The sequence below is a fragment of the Octopus sinensis genome, linkage group LG1, assembly GCF_006345805.1.
Source record: "Octopus sinensis linkage group LG1, ASM634580v1, whole genome shotgun sequence".
Taxonomy (NCBI): domain Eukaryota; kingdom Metazoa; phylum Mollusca; class Cephalopoda; order Octopoda; family Octopodidae; genus Octopus; species Octopus sinensis.
In genome coordinates this window covers 142,133,307-142,146,147 of record NC_042997.1, presented here as the reverse complement: position 1 = coordinate 142,146,147, position 12,841 = coordinate 142,133,307, and the positions used below count along the sequence as shown (strand labels likewise).

Sequence of the window (12,841 nt, the reverse complement as noted above, 5' to 3'; positions counted from 1 at the left end):
TTCCAGCTTGACCCCATTTACTTCCACCTATTTATATATAATGTAGAGTAGCCTTGAATCTCATCCACAACAGCAAACCTGTTCTTGTTCCTTCTATCTTTCTTTAGCCTTGAAACACCTCAAATGAAGCCACCTCTCTCTTTCTTCCATGCTACTCCTTAGATGAAGTGTTGCAAGTTACAAAACAACCCCACTTGTATTAGTGCAATCGAAAAGCACCCGACACATTCTGCACAGAGGTTGGCATTAGGAAAGGCATCCAGCATTAGATACCCATAACAAAACTGACACACTGGAGGAATATGTGCTTTTCTAGTGCACTGGATTTTGTCAAACTGTCCAACCCATGGAAGCATGAAGAGAAGATGCGAAATGATGATGAAGATGATACATACATATATGTATACATAAATACATACATAGACATATGTATATAATACGCATACACACACACACACACACACAAAACATATAAGCATATACATATAACATAGATATATTTATATTTATTCATATATTACCAGCGTCGCCTTACTGGCACTTGTGCCGGTGGTACATGAACAAAACATTTGAGCAAGGTCGTTGCCAGTGCCGCTGGACTGACTCCTGTGCAGGTGGCACGTAAAAAACACCATTTCAAGTGTGGCCGTTGCCAGTACTGCCTGACTGGCCCTCGTGCCGGTGGCACGTAAAAGCACCCACCACACTCTCGGAGTGGTTGGCATTAGGAAGGGCACCCAGATGTAGAAACTCTGCCAGATTGGAGCCTGGCGCAGCCATCTGGTTCGCCAGTCCTCAGTCAAATCGTCCAACCCATGCTAGCATGGAAAGCAGACGTTAAAGGATGGTGATGATATATATATATATATATATATATACACACACACACACACACACACACATACATGTACATATATTGTATATGCACACATATATATGCATACATACACATATATGTATGCATACACATAAATATATGTATATGTATATATATACACACACACACATACACATATATGTATATGCACACATATATATGCATACATACACATATATGTATGCCTACACATACATACACATAAATATATGTGTATATATACACACACACATGTACATGTGTGCATTCATACACATATATTTACATACATATATAGAAGGGTAAAACGGTGTTCAAGATCAAAGCGATAGTGTTAGTTATTATTGTGACAGCTGACATCTTATACCTGAATTTTGCTTTTCTGGTCAAGAAAGCATAATAAAAGAGCTTCTTATCAAGTCTGGCGATCAGAAGCATAAAATCTGAATAACCATGTGATGTGCCAGCTACATATATAACATCATCATCAACTTCATCATAACTTAATGTCCATGTTCCATGCAGTTTGAAGGGTTAAAGAACAGCATTATGCTCCAATGTCAGTTTTGGCATGGTTTCTATAGATGGATGCCTTTCTTAAATGTTTACACAAGAAATGAAAAGACATACAATGATTGTTGCCATATGTGTGTGGATCATGGTGATTCAAAAATTGCTAACTTTCTACATGTTGCAAGCTCCTTTATACACAAAGGTGGAACCCTCTGGCAAGAATGCTTCAAGTGTAGCAAAGGGAAGAACATTATAAACATTCAGACATTGTAAGAACACCAAAATTCATCCAATAGGTCCAAAACATTATTTTAATGATTCTGGGAAATTAATGAAGGTCATCACCAAAGATTTTCAACTGTTGCATTGAACTATCAGAACTGTGGTGCACAAGGACAATTTAATACAAGTTGTATGTACTGAGGAGAAGCTAATCCATGACTGCTACAACACAGGACTACTGTTAGCTCCATGCTAAGTGGTTATATAACAAGGTTTTAAAAATTCTCTTACAAACAGCATGTTTCGGTTCTTCTCTGATGAGAAAAACTTCGACCAACACCAAAAGTCTAACGAGAAATGGTAGATGGTTATCTTTCTGATGTCACCAAGAGTGATGCATACTAAATTTCCAGCCATTGTGAAGGTTTTAGGAGGAATGAGTAAAGAAAGTCATGTCATACTATCTCAAATCTTCCCACAGGGTTTTAGAATTAACGCCGTTGGAGACAGGTATTAAGTCCTAAATGGATAAAGCATGTTTCAACAAGACACAGTGCCATCTCACAATGTCACATAACTCAAGAATAGATATCAGAGAATCTTTATGTTTGGGTGCCACCAAACATGATGCATCCAAACTTGCTAGATTTAAATGCAATGGATTACTACTACTGGAGCATTGCTGAAAGGGAAAATAATCGACATTCTCATGATACTATAGCTTCACTGAAGGCTGCCATAGTCCAGATGATGTCTAAAATGAATAAGGACCTTTTAGTGCAAATATATAAACAATTCCAGTCCTGCATTGAAGCAATCATTACAGCTGAAAGTATGTTCACAGAATAAGCTCATTAGAAAGCTTATTGAGAACATTTGCACAAATTTTTATTAAAATATATTTTTTCTTCTTTTTTTGTTTTGTTTTTCAGAGTTGTTTTTGTAAATTACAAAATATGTTCTCAAATTCTTTTCATATCCTCTTTATATATTTTAACATTTCACTTAGTCATGGCAATACCAGTAACCTGCAGTTAGAATTCAATATGCTTCACAATAAAGTGTAAGGTGAGTAGAGAGCGTAAAATGAAAGTAATGAAATGACAAAGAAACCAGAATTGTGTGAGCAACTTCATTGGCTTACAGCTGTTTCTGCTATAAGATGCACAAGCACTCAGCTTTGAGTGCACTGCAACTTGTAGCAGAAACAGCTGTAAGCTAATAAAGTTAATCCTATAATTCCTGTTCTCTTCTCATTTTTAAAAATTTCAAATTACATTATCTATCTATCTATCTATACATACATATATACGTCTATTTACATTCATGCACACACACACATATATATACATACATACATATATGTAGGCACAGGAGTGGCTGTGTGGTAAGAAGCTTGCTTCCCAACAACATGGTTCTGAGTTCAGTTGCACTGCATGGCACTTTAGGCAAGTGTCTTCTACTATAACTGAAATGTATGTATGTATGCATGCATGTATTTGTGTGTGTGTCTCTGTATTTTCTCCCCACCATTGCTTGACAACTGGTGTTTACATCCCCATAACTTAGAGGTTCAGCAAAAGAGACTGATAGAATAAGTATTAACCTTACAAAGAATAAGTCCTGGGGTCGATTTGTTTGACTAAAGGCAGTGCTCCAGCATGGCCACAGTCAAATGACTGAAATAAGTAAAAGAACAAAAGAATATACATATATATGTGTGTGTATAGCGTTCACCACTGCACCTCGTCTTGGCTTAACAGCCCTCACCATTTGTTTTTACTGTTTTGTTTGTTACTGTCCTGCTTTTGTTACCACTTTAACCCTCTACAAAAAATCCCAAATTTTATTTAATTTGCTTTGCAGGAAGGATTGCTTTAACGAAGTCGCGTCTTGTCACTACCTTCGAAACATGGAGTAGATAAAACAGGGGACAACTGATGAAGGGAATGTTCTTTATGGTGCCTGTCTCGTTTCTCTATTTGTTTCTTTTGTTGTTCAAAAAGAAGTTTGTTTTCTATGTTTTTGTTTTTTGTGTTCTCGTTTCTCATTTTCTTCACATTTTTTTTATGTCCTGTACCAATATATGCATGTATATATACATATATATGTAGGTATGTACATATATGTATGTATATATGCATATATTTATATTTGAGAGTTTTTTTATCGTATATTTATTTTGTAATCAAGTAATACATTATTACATAAGCATTTTATAATGCTTCTTTTCTGGAAACTCACCACATACCAGCAGCTGATGGCTCATGGACTGGCACTGGTCTGCAGACCACCACATTGAGTAGCACTGGTATAAGGAACCTACAGTAGAAGTAGACCCAGGAAGACATGGGACAGAGTGGTGAAGCATGATCTTCCAACTTTAAACCTGACAGAGGCAATGACTAGTGACTGAGACCTTTGGCGATATGCTGTATTCGAGAAAATCCGTAAAGGCAAGTGAAATCATAGTCATGGCTGATGTTGGTGTCATGTAACTGGCACCCATGCCAGTGGCATGTAAAGAGCACTATTCAAGCATTGGGCCTCAAGGAGACAAAGTGGCTGAGTTCCTTTCGAGCGTTGGGCCTCCCAAAGGCAAAGCAGCTAAATTCCTTTTGAACATTGAGCCTTCCAGATGTAAAGAGGCTGAATTCCATTTGAACGTTGGGCCTCCTGGAGGTAAAGTGCTGAGTTCCTTTTGAGCGTTGAATCTCCCGGAGGCAAAGTAGCTGAGTTCCTTTCGAATGTCGGGCCTCACGGAGGCAATGACTGAGGAAGGGCATCCAGCCACAGAGACCATGCTGAATCAGACTGGAGTCTGGTGCAGCTTTCCAGTCCTGGTCAAACAGTCCAACCCATGCCAGCATGGACAACAGATGCTAGATGATGATGTGTATATATATATATATATATATATGATAGTGCATTCGTAATTGTTGACTCATAAGCATGCTCAACCAAGATGAATTCATAAACGTAATGGCATAAAAATTTTACATTATTTTATCTCAATTTGTTTATTTCATTTCCTTGGATGATTTGTGGATTTTCTGTATATAAATAAACTTTACAATTCTTTCATTTCTTCTGAATAGCCTTATTATTATCATTATTAATATAATATTCTGTACAACACCAAAAACCTTTTCTCCATATATATATATATATTATTGTGTCTGGGGAGAGTCATTCTCTTTTAGTGCCTTATTACTTAACACACTCACCGGTTCAATTTCCACTCATTTACTAATTTATTTTTTTCTAAAATTTTCATTGATTCAAATATAAATTTTTTTTAACAATTTTTCATTTATAACTTGTTTTAGCTTTAAAAAATATTAAAAACACATATATATATGTGGCACGTAAAAAGCACCATCTGTTCGTGGCCGTTGCCAGCCTCGCCTGGCCCCCGTGCCGGTGGCACATAAAATGCACCATCCAATCGTAGCCGTTTGCCAGCCTCGCCTGGCCCCCGTGCCGGTGGTACATATCAAGCACCATCCGATCGTGGCCGTTTGCCAGACTCGTCTGGCACATAAAAAACACCCACTACACTCATGGAGTGGTTGGCGTTAGGAAGGGCATCCAGCCGTAGAAACATTGCCAGATCAAACTGGGCCTGGTGCAGCCTTCTGGCTTCCCAGACCCCAGTTGAACCGTCCAACCCATGCTAGCATGGAAAGCGGACGCTAAACGATGATGATGATGATGCATATCCAAAAATATGTACATGTGCTATGCTTATGTATTTTTATATATAGTTACATATATATATATATATTTACACACATGTATGTATATATATATATATATTTACACACATGTATGTATATATATATATATGTACATTACATATATATATATATATATATATATGTACATTACATATATATATATATATATATATATATATAGAGAGAGAGAGAGAGAGAGAGAGAGAAACATTAACATATATTTTTATACAATTAAATATGTATATATACACATATACATTTATACACATTAACATATATACATGTAGACATTATGTACTCATATACATACGCATATATATTCATACATACGCACTCACATACATACACACTCATACATACATACATCCGTAGGTGCATATATGCACACATACACACATATATACATACTTACGTACTCACAGACACACACATGTATATACACACAAACCCGCGTATATATATATATTCAGAGAAGCGACAAAGAGGTGGCTCACGTGAGCAAGTAAAATTACGTAAACCGTGAATGAGTTATTTTAGAAATGGTGAAATTTGTAATGGTCACTGGTAGGTGAGTGAATGAATTAATAACGACAAAGAATTTACGCTCGCCCGTTATCAGTTTCGCCAATATTGAAACTGGCGAATCTCACAGAATGGCTTTATCTCATTAATACACATTTCTCAATCAACAAGTTATATAATAACGGTACTACACTATAATTGATCTATAGTATTAGATTTTGGTTGTATGTATGGATTTCAGTTAATTCATGAATATACTTGTTTGTAATCACAGAAGTATATGTGTTTCAGATAATAATATTCATAATAATACTAACACGCAATAAAAAAAATAAGACTTAATAATAAAAAAAAATAAGACCTAATAATAATAATAATAATAATAATAATAATAATAAATTCGAAGATCCAGAACTATTGATTACACTAGCTGAAAATCTAAGGTGTTCGGCCGGTTAAAAAGAATTGGTATCTGCATATCTTTCACAATATTTTTAATTTATCTCAATCAAGTAGCAGGTGATTTAACCGTTGATTTATAAAAGACGATCACCTGATATATTTAGTTTATTAAAATTTAAGTGTGGAGAAATTTTAGGTGTGTAATGGGGCAATTTAGTTAGTATACGTATGTGCTTACAGGTGATGGCATGTGTACATGCGTTGAACATGCTAATTTATGTTGGTATATAGTTAAGTCTGGCGGCAACAATTTTGCACATGTGCACTTGGAAAATATAAACTTGAGAACAGTATGGGACGGTAGGCGGCAAGAGAAATATAAAAGCTTGAAAAGAACTAGAGAAAGGAAGGTGGGGGTCTGAGAATTGGTTAGTCAGTTGTAGAAGAGAGAGAGAGAAAGTGCATCAGTGAGAAGAGAGAATAATTAAACAACGGTGTGTAGGAGGTGGAGGGGGAAAACAAGTTAAATACTTAGGGGAACAATGAGGACGGCTAAAACAATGTTATCTCGGCTAATTAATATATCTATACCTATCTACGTGTGGATTTTAGATTATCTAATCGGTCTGAGGTTATTTGATAACCTTATCTGAATTACTATGGTGACGACTAATATAAATTAAGAAACTAAGTTATCGAAAATTTAAATGTAATATTAGTTGATTATGTGAAATTAAATGGGATGAGAGACAGAAAATAGGAGTTAAATATGGAAGGGATAAGTAAATATCTTTTGTGGGAGAATGTTGTAATCCAACAGAGATTAGGTTTAGGGGAAATATATGGAGATCACTTGGAAATCTCTGCGCGCTAAGCAATCTCGCCAGGAAACGGTTGAGTATATTTATCGAATATATTTCGAAATAATAGTCGACAATGACAAGGGAGGTCCAGTATTGTGAGCTGTGAATAAATACTATCTAATTTATATAGTTAAGTGTAGTAGCATGTTGAGATATGCTTGCTAAATAGTCTTGGTAATTTACATTAAACAATGTAGTGCAATAAATACAAAGTCATTTTGTCATAGGGTTGTCTGCTTAATTAGTGACCCTCAAGAAACAAAATTTATCATTCTTCCAGCTAAGACACAGAATCGATAATTGTTGACTAATTTACTCGACTGTAGTTCCCTTCAAGGAATGCTTGAATTATTTCATCGTGCGTGTGCGTAGATATGTGAGTGCATACTTGAGCGTATCTGTTTTGTGGTAATGTGTATATTATAGTACATTTTCATTATTAATTACAGCAACATCCTACGCTCTACTAGAAATAGCAGCTAAAATTCCATTAAATCAAACCCTGTAGTCTTTTACAAAAATCAAAACGCATTGAAATAAAAAATCCTTGATATATTATGTCTGGGGGGAGAGGAACGGGGATTTCACGGAAGGAACATCCTTAAACTGTTCGATCCGGACTCACTTGGGGGTCAACAACAACACAGTCAAAATATTAAAAAGCAATAGTTGCTTGAAACATTACAGATGTGATGAGACATGCAGTTTATTTTTCACACATAGACACACCGAGTACAAACAATAAACCTACTGACACGTACGAACGACAATGTGTTGATAAGTTACACATACACACACGAGAGACACAATAAGTGCGATCGATTTAAAACAAGAAATAAAGAACAGTCAAGCAAAATATAACATGACAGGCATGGAGCGAAGAGATTCTACTTTGTTGAAGGTTTCATAATAACCATGTGCTGTTTATACGTTGGTTGTTTACCATAACGGTTTCCGTGTAGCCATTTCCTTGCGGTTGGTAAGGATTACATTACAGAATATCCCCCACAAACCAATAACTGTCGTATAACAATGTACATAATTTGTTGAAGTTAATTTTTAACAATAATTATAAACTACGTCAATTTTTTCAATAGGTCTTATTGGTTAAAGAAAAGAGAAAATGTGTAAGGATTATAGGAAGAAACTCGAGTGTTCAGTGAGGAAAAAAAAAAATAATAAGCGGACACAAGTTTCTTCTACTGGTGCCGGATAAGAGGTAATTAATTAATAAGACTAAGTCTTAATTAATAAGATTACATCTGAGTATGTTGGTAGAATTCTGTTTATTTGTAACATTAGCCTTATCAATAAAAGACACTGACAGCTTCAGGTAAATTTCTTCTGACAGAGAGTTTGGCGAAATTATATCATTAGTAAATAAATTATCTCCAACGTCAACAATCAAAGCGCGACTTACGTAAAAACTCATAAGAAAACGAAAAGATAAATAGATGCTTGCTTCTTGTATTTAGTTGCTTATATTTTGAGGCTTGTCTGCTTTAAAACAGTAAGGCAAATTTATTTTATACACATTACAGATCTCATATATATATATATATGTATATATATATATATATATATATATATATATATATATATATATATATATATAACGGATTCAGTCGATAAAGATTATCACTTAAAATATTATAAATCGAAAAGACACCCTTCCCACCAATTTGCCAAGCCTTGTCACACATCATTTTAAATATACAATAGATCTAATGTAAATTATTTTACAGGAAATGTTAATATACAGTCCCGTTATACAAAGAGAAATATAATACAAACAAATTCTTACACACACACTCATGATAGATTGATAGATAGATATGGATAGATAGATATGTAACAAAACTGATATTAAAATATGTATACTATTTGTATATAGTGTTTGCATATACAAAAATTATTGAATGTCATTTAATTTACATAGAGATAATTTACATAATATGAATAAATAAATGAGCTTCATACATATACATACACAGACACGTTCATGTACACACATGTATGTACATTGGACGTTAAAGGTAGCTAGAATTGTATCGTTATTTGTAGGTGTTTTGTTGGGTTTTTGTTACCTGTTTTGATATCTTTGCTGTCTCGACAGGGGAAGAACACATCGGTTGTAAATATATATTCAATGACGAGAAAGAAAAACACCAGTCCTCTCTGCTATATCTCCACGTTTACTGGTGAATATTGGTTACAATAGTGATGGTGCTGCTGGTGATTGTGTTGGCGCTAGTAGTGATTGTGTTGGCGGTGATAGTAGTAGTAGTAGTAGTAGCAGTAGTAGTCGATGTTATTGTAGACGTAATTGCTGTTGTTGTTTATTTATTATTGCAACAATTAAAAATGATATCGACGTTCTAATTAGTTTACTGACGACGTTTAACAAACATGGATTTAAAGTAATTACATCTATTTTATACTTCTTAATTTAAAGCACATAGGCTACCGGCTCTAATATTAAAACACCCACACAGACACACATACATACTGACACACGCAGACAAGCAGCACATACACACACACACACGTGTGTGTATGAATTTATGTATGTATAAGTACATAAATATACACATACATACGCGCGCGTCTGTGTGTGTGTGAATGCTACCTTAGACTGTCCTTCACAGTGATAGTGATGGAGCTTGCAGTCATCAAGTGAAATACTTAACAAATTAGTTAACTACTCACTCATCTCAAAATATATAATAGACACATACTCTTACTCGGAGACTTTCGTACGTTTGTTCTGCACATCGTACATGCATTCATAAACTACCAGTTGATGTGTAAAATTGAATGAAATAGGTTTTGTGGGGTTGACGAATACAACGCAATCAGGTGTTTGACCATTAGTAAATATTTAATGAGAAAATACATTAATATATTTTCCTGTTGAATTAGAGATGTATTAGAGCAAGTGTCGTATGTATGTATGTATGTGTGTATGTATGTATGTATGTGTGTGTGTGTGTATGTATGTATGGATGGATGGGTGGGTGGATGGATATATCACCCACCCCATTTATTTTTCAATAATTTACCATTTATTTTATCTCCCTCTATCCTACACATACTCTATTAACATTGGATCGTGTATATTATGTATTCAACCAGATACTTTGCCACTAGCCCTTTTTCTTCTATTTTTGCTTCCTGTTCTCCTTATCTCTCTCTCTCTTCTTTTCTCTCTCTCTCTCTCTCTTTCTCTCTCTCTCTAATGCGTTGTGCAACTGGAAGGAAGTCTAGACTGAAAACAAATTGATTTGAAATATGTACAATATACTATTGTAGTTATTTAGCCTTAAGTTAGTCGTTTGTTATAAATCTTTATTATTCAGTTTTGATTGAATTCCCATGTCTTTATACATGGTGATATTTTTGTTTCTTCAGTTTTGGATTTATCTATTTATTTCTTTATTTTTGTTATATTGTTGATTTTTCCTCCAGTCCCCATTATTTGTTTTATTCTTAGATCTTCATCTTTGGCTGAATTCTTGGCTTTGCATCTTCAGTTATATCGTTGGTTGTTCATCTTTCTTTGCAACCATTGTTTCTTCATCTTTGGATAGATAATCATTGTTGCTAATCTTTGACCTGTTGTATTTAATATTTGATTTTTGATTTTGCATTTGGTACTACATTTTTGTCTTCAGCTACAATTATATTTTTGATTGTTTAGATACAATTTAGTCCTTGGTTATGAATCTTCATCTTGGCTTATTTATCTTCTAGTGAAAAGTAATAGTTATATATATATTATTATATATATATATATATATATATATATATATATATATATATATATATTATATATATATATATATACATACATATATATATATATGTATATGCATGTCATTCGAAATCAAATTCCATGACTGGCATCCATGATAGTGGAGCACTAAGAGTACCATACAAGCGTGATCATTGCCAGAGCAACAAGCTGGCCTCTATGCCAATGGCACGTAAAACACACCAATCAAGCATGATCGTTACCTGCGTCACCTTACTGGCACTTGTGCTGGTGGCATTTGAAAAAACATTCGAGCAAGGTTGTTGCCAGTGCCGCTGGAGTGGCTCCTGTGCAGGTGGCACATAAAAAGTACCATTTGAGTATGGCCGTTGCCAGTACCGCCTGACTGGCCCTCGTGCCGGTGGCACGTAAAAGCACCCACTACACTCTCGGAATGGTTGACATTAGGAACAGCATCAAGCTGTAGAAACTCTGCCACATCAGATTGGAGTCTGGTGCAGCCATCTGGTTCGCCAGACCTCAGTCAAATTGTCCAACCCATGCTAGCATGGAAAGCGGACGTTAAACGATGATGATGATGATGATGATTTCTTGCCAATAGAGAAAGAGCTGGTTTCTAACCTAGATTTACTGGAATTTCAACATCAACAACAGGGTATTTTTGCTTGTATGTATGTATGTATATATATGTGCAGATTTGTATGTTTTGCTTCATGTATGTATTCTCATGCATATAGTTGCATATGTAGACATGCTCATATATATTTAAAGTTTTACAGATTTTTACAGTTCCTTTGAAGGATTGGATCTGTAGTCTTTGAATTAGCTTTCTCCTTTCTGGTTTTGAGAAGCCTAATTTCTGAAGATTGGTGTTTAGGCAGTGTGTTACTTATCCCAGAGCTCCAATAATTACAGGTATAAACCTGAATTTGTAATCTGGATAGAGTAGCTGCAGATGGCTTCTACCATACTGTGAGTTCTTATTTCTTTGTCCTCGGGGTTATCCTTCCAATGGATTTCATTATAGAATGTCCTGGCTACAACATCATTTCTCATCGGTAGATAATACTGTGATGATATTTTCAGACAACTGCTTATGATGTGTGTGATGTCTTCGGTGTTAACTCCACAAACTCTGCATTGGTTGTCACATTTTACTACTTTTCTTGCATCTCTATCCCTTTTGTGCATCAGGTACTTGGTTGAAATTTCCTGTTCCTGGATTGCAAATGCATACCCTTCAAAGTGGGGGGTATTATCCGGCTATTGGTCCATGATAAACTGCTTTGATGATTGATGTTACTATCATCTCAGAGCTTTCTACTAACATATCCATGCATAGTCTTCTGCTCATATAGGCCCATTCTTTCATCTGATGATACATTGCAGTAGTCATGCATGCATATATGTATGTGTATGTATATATATAAATAATAATATTAGGGAGTATATCCAAACTTACAAGGAAAAATTAGATTTAGGATTAAATCAAATTTCACAGTATAAATATAAATTAAATTAGAGATAAAACCACTATTAGGCAACTCAAACAGTGATAGACATAAACCAAAACATAAAAAATAAATGTAATTAATATAATATATAATATATATATAAAATATAAAATTTAAATTATTAAATTATTAAAATTTAAAATTTTTTAATTTATATTTTTAATTTTTTTAATTTTTGATTTTTTTTTATATGTAACTAACCAAAAAGTATGAAAAAGTTAAATATAATATACTTTTTGGTTAGTTATATAAAAAAATCAAAAATTTAAAAATTTAAAAATTTAAAAATATATAAATTTAAAATTTTAATAATTTAATATTTTAAATTTTATAGTTTATATATATATTATATATTATATTAATTATATTTATTTTTTGTTTTTTTATGTTTTGGTTTATGTCTATCACTGAGTTGCCTAATAGTGGTTTTATCT

General features: G+C 34.1%; 1 protein-coding gene across 8 annotated transcripts in view; it reads right to left on the bottom strand.

Annotated features, from left to right (window-relative positions):
• Positions 1 to 9,399, bottom strand: part of LOC115209821 (anion exchange protein 2-like) — a 721,610-nt gene extending 712,211 nt beyond the window's left edge. For 7 of the 8 annotated variants that reach the window (XM_036505450.1, XM_029778381.2, XM_036505461.1 and 4 more), the window contains exon 1: positions 9,206 to 9,399. The gene's annotated coding sequence lies outside the window, so the exon portion shown is untranslated. The remainder of the gene's footprint in view (positions 1 to 9,205) is intronic. The other variant, XM_029778398.2, reaches the window with a different exon arrangement.
• Positions 9,400 to 12,841: the final 3,442 nt, after the last annotated feature.